General features: G+C 51.7%; 1 non-coding gene across 1 annotated transcript; it reads right to left on the bottom strand.

Annotated features, from left to right (window-relative positions):
• Window positions 1-1,676: 1,676 nt before the first annotated feature.
• On the bottom strand, window positions 1,677-1,756 carry TRNAT-UGU (transfer RNA threonine (anticodon UGU)). The gene is given in 2 exon segments: window positions 1,677-1,712; window positions 1,719-1,756. It is a non-coding gene; the product is annotated as a tRNA-Thr (tRNA).
• Window positions 1,757-4,049: the final 2,293 nt, after the last annotated feature.

The following is a 4,049-nucleotide window of genomic DNA, read 5'->3' as shown; positions in this document are numbered from 1 at the left end:
CAACACTCCTCAGCTGATGTCACTGCTCTCTGTCACATGGGAGTTGGGCTCATCCCAGGTACACACATCAACAGCAGCTGTGCTTACCTGGGCACCCCGAGGGGCAGCAGTAAGAGCAGATGCTGTGTTTATGCCCAGCTTTGAACCAGGGATCTTTTGTGTGTTAAGTAAACATGATAACCACTACGCCACAGAAACACACTTTGGGGCTGGTGGAACTTGGCTGACTGTTCTGTTCCTGGCTCTTTCTAACACCCTGCTCTGCAGGGGAGGGGAATGCACCTTGTGAACACTCCACCTCTTGTTCTCAGGGAAGCCACTAACCCGAGCTGCCAGCTCCTCATTTCCTCACCAGCCCCTTGAGATTTGTAGCTCAAAGCTGGAGCTGCTGTGGCAGGAGGTGAAACTACAGAAGCTGATGGGGGACAATCAGCAGGCGGAGGGTTATTTTTTCTCCTCCCTGGCTGATGTGGCTAGAACTGAGAAGAAAATCCTCTTCCCTTCTCCTCAGAAGATGGAAATTGCAGTTGGTTCTCTCTCTGCATCTACTAAAGCTGGAGCCCAGGACTAGACTTTTTCTTTCTAAAACCCCGGTGAAAGCTGAAAGTGAATTGCTTGTAGGTTGAGAATGTGAGTTAAAGAAAGACATTGCCCAGCATAGGGCTTGAACCTATGACCCAGAAATTAAGAATCTCATGTTCTACCAACTGAGCTAGCCAGGTTTTGTGCAATAAGTGTTCTCACACACCATCACATGGTAGCAGAAGCCAAGTGTTCTCCACTGCCTGACTCAAGGCTCTTTCTTGCACCTAATGGGGGGGTTCTGCTCTGTGGGGAAGGTTGAACTCAAATCCCCTCCTGACACACCCACTTCTTTCCCCACAAGGAACGGCTCCATTTCCATCTCTCCAGTGGCAGGAGAAGGGGCTGGTTTCAGGATTTCTTTTAGTGCAGCAGCAAGGGGAGATGAAGGAAATTCAAACCCCTTTGCAAGCTTTGTGTCACAGGAGGGGTGTGAGCTGGGGAGCCTGCCCCCCAGAAGGGGCATTTGGGTGCACCCAGGGGCAGCAAGAATTCAGGCCCACAGGCGAGTGCATTGGGGATAACGTGTGAGCCCTTCCATGAGCATTTTCTCCTCCCACTGGGGAAGGCAGCTGGGCAGGACCCGCCTTCAGCCCACGTCCCTTTCAGCCCCAGGTGCAGGAGGTAACAGAGATTGGAGGTGGGGCTTTTCAGTGACCATGGAAGAAGAGGGAGGGGTCTCTGGATGTGCAGAACCCCTGGCTCTGCCTGTGAAAAGAAAGAACAAGGGCACAGCAGAAACTTCAATTCCACTTTGTGTTTCTTGACTCTTTCAATCTAAGGACTTTGAAGAAACATTCTGAACATCTACTCTAGTGGTGCAACTTGTCAGCACCCAGTATGTGTAAGATAGTACTCAGAAGAGATATGCTACAGTTGTGGGTTCAAACCTTCCCTGTAGCAATGGTTTTCTGTCCTACCTGGGTTGTCCCTGTGCAATGGTTTTTGAACCCTCTCTGTGCAACTTGGCCTCTGATCCTGCCCACCCAGCATTCACTCTGAAGAGGCCATAATATGTGAAGGGGGAAATTTCACTGATCCCTTCTCCTGCCTGTTCACTGGAAGAGGCCAGCCCCGCAGGGACTAAAAACCACTGCCCCAGGTGAGATTTGAACTCACAACCTCAGCATATCTCCTACAAGTACTGCACACTGACCCATTGCGCCACTGGAGCAGCTCTGCCAAAGGCTGCTTCAAAGTCCTTAGATTGAAAAAGTCAAGAAGCACAAAGTGGACTTGAAAAAGTGGGGCAAGAAGATCAATTCTGAAGGACTTGCACAAACCAACACCTAGCCAGAGGGTCTCACTGAGATTTGAACTCAGCTTGCAAGAGTCAAAGTTTCGCTCTGTGCCTGAGGCTCTCAGCTAGTTGATACTCTGCTCCCCTTGCTTGTTCCAATCAACAGCTTCACTTCTCCAGACCTTGCCCCATCTGAATGTGGCCTCATGGGAACGATCTGGCTCCCTGTCCAGCAGAGGAAGGAGAAATGTTGCCATGTGTTACTGATGTTGGCACCGCACAGACACTGGCCCTGTATCCCCTGCCCCGAGCTCCTTGGGACAGGGAGAAGCTCCAGGAGATGGTTCCCCTGGGATCATGTCTCACATTGATCCAAAGGTTGCGGGGACCCAAACCCACCCTGCAGCCAGGAATGCCGGTTCCTAGAAGCTCCCCCCTGGAAAGGACTCAACTGAGGGGTCAGGAAGAAGCTGGGGAGAGATGAGGCCAGAGGTTTCTGGGTGGGAGAGAGCAGCTTCTCGGCTCTTGGGCTAAGTTCGAGTGCAGCAAACAGGGAAGTGGCGACTGGACGCTCTGCATGGCCATTCCTCCCCAGCTGGACGTGGTTCTTGTTCTTCTGCATAGCACAGCCCATGCAGACAAGAGACTTGCCAATGGGCATCCAGAGCTGGCTCCCTGGGCACAGAAGGCTACAGCTCAGTGGGCAGAGGCTCTAACATGCACATCTCCCCCAGCCGCTGGACTGCAGAGTTGCTTTTGAGGTTTTGCAAGGTTTGGGGAGGGCAAAATGCAGCAAACATTGATCATTTGGCTTGTAAACCCCTTGGTCTTAGTGTTTTGGTTGGAGTCCCCAGGTGGGAGCCTGGCCTCCTTCAGTTTGGTTCCTTCCTGAGGGCACAAAATTAACAACAGCAATCTCTGTTAGCGAAAGGGTTAGCACCCGAATATTTGCCCAAGTTTAAGTGCAGCAGCAGAAGACAGTGTTGTGTGTGGTTCTGAAACAAAAAACATGACTAGTCCTGTTTTCTGTTTCAGGTAGACCAGACTAACATGGCTACATTTCTATCACTCCTCTGCATGTGTGTTTCTGTGGTGTAGCGGTTATCATGTTTGCCTACCCTGTGAAAGATCCTTGGTTCAAAGTCAGGTAGAAAACATGGTGTCTTCTCTTACAGCAGTTCTCCTTGGTGACTCCAAGGCCTGCTCCTGGTGCAGGGATGGATGGCATGTGTGCTGGCTTTCAGGAGCATGTGGGAGAGCTAAACAGGTTAGGCGGAGATAGGAGGAGGCAGGGCTGGGCCTAAGACTTCTCAGCAGTGCCCTGCCTGGGACCAGGTTGCTATGGCCACACAGTCCAGGACCCACCCTGGAAGTGCCACTACTGTGGCTGTGCACCTTCAGGGCACTGTGGCTGTCCCTTTCACTGCAAGGAGTCACAAAGCCACATAACATCATGCCCAGACCCCAGCCACCCAATTCCCCTCACTTTCTTCCTACCCAGCACCCTCAACTTACTTTGATACCCTCCCTTGTTCCTGCTCCCTCTATCCTGGCCACACACGGATCCTTGGTGCTTCTCAAGCCAGGCCCTGCAAGGAGCCACCAGGCAGGAACCAGCCCTTGGAGCTCAGCTTGCACTGGATCTGGTAGTTTCCCACCACATCTCACCTGAGAAGAGGTGACTTGTTCTCCTTCCTTCTGACCTTACGTCTCCGTTCCCTTCAAAGGTCTCTGCTGCTCCGGACCTGCCTCCTCATGGCGCTGCCCCTCTGCCACTGGGCTGGGAGCGGGAGACTCCACAGTCTCTGCACTTGGGCTGAGAAGTCTCACTGGGACTCGTCTGTTGATAGCGTTAGTCAGCCCGATGGCCAGACGGATCCATTCCGTAGTGCTGCCCAAGAGGGAGCTTTACAAGTGCCTAGTGTCCATTGGTATTTTCTGGGGCTCTGTGTAGGGGATTGGGCTTGGCCATCTTTTCCACAGGAAATGCCTCTTCTTTGGAACAGCAGCTCCCAGGAATTCATGGAACTTCTTCTTCTCAGCTTGGGAAAGGGACGACTAAAGGGCGATGGGACAGAGTTTTGTGTAATGATGACAGGGGTGAAGAAAGCAAATAAGTTTTTTTTTCTCGTACTCAAGATCCTGGGTTACAGAATGAAATTGCTAAGTAACCAAATTAAAAATAAACCAATAGGAAGCATTTTTGCGCCCAGTGGAACTTCTTGCC

Source organism: Pelodiscus sinensis, chromosome 19 (assembly GCF_052426305.1).
Source record: "Pelodiscus sinensis isolate ZL-2025 chromosome 19, ASM5242630v1, whole genome shotgun sequence".
Taxonomy (NCBI): Eukaryota; Metazoa; Chordata; order Testudines; family Trionychidae; genus Pelodiscus; species Pelodiscus sinensis.
The sequence above is the reverse complement of the archived record's forward strand: the minus strand, read 5'-3'. Positions and strand labels throughout refer to the sequence as shown.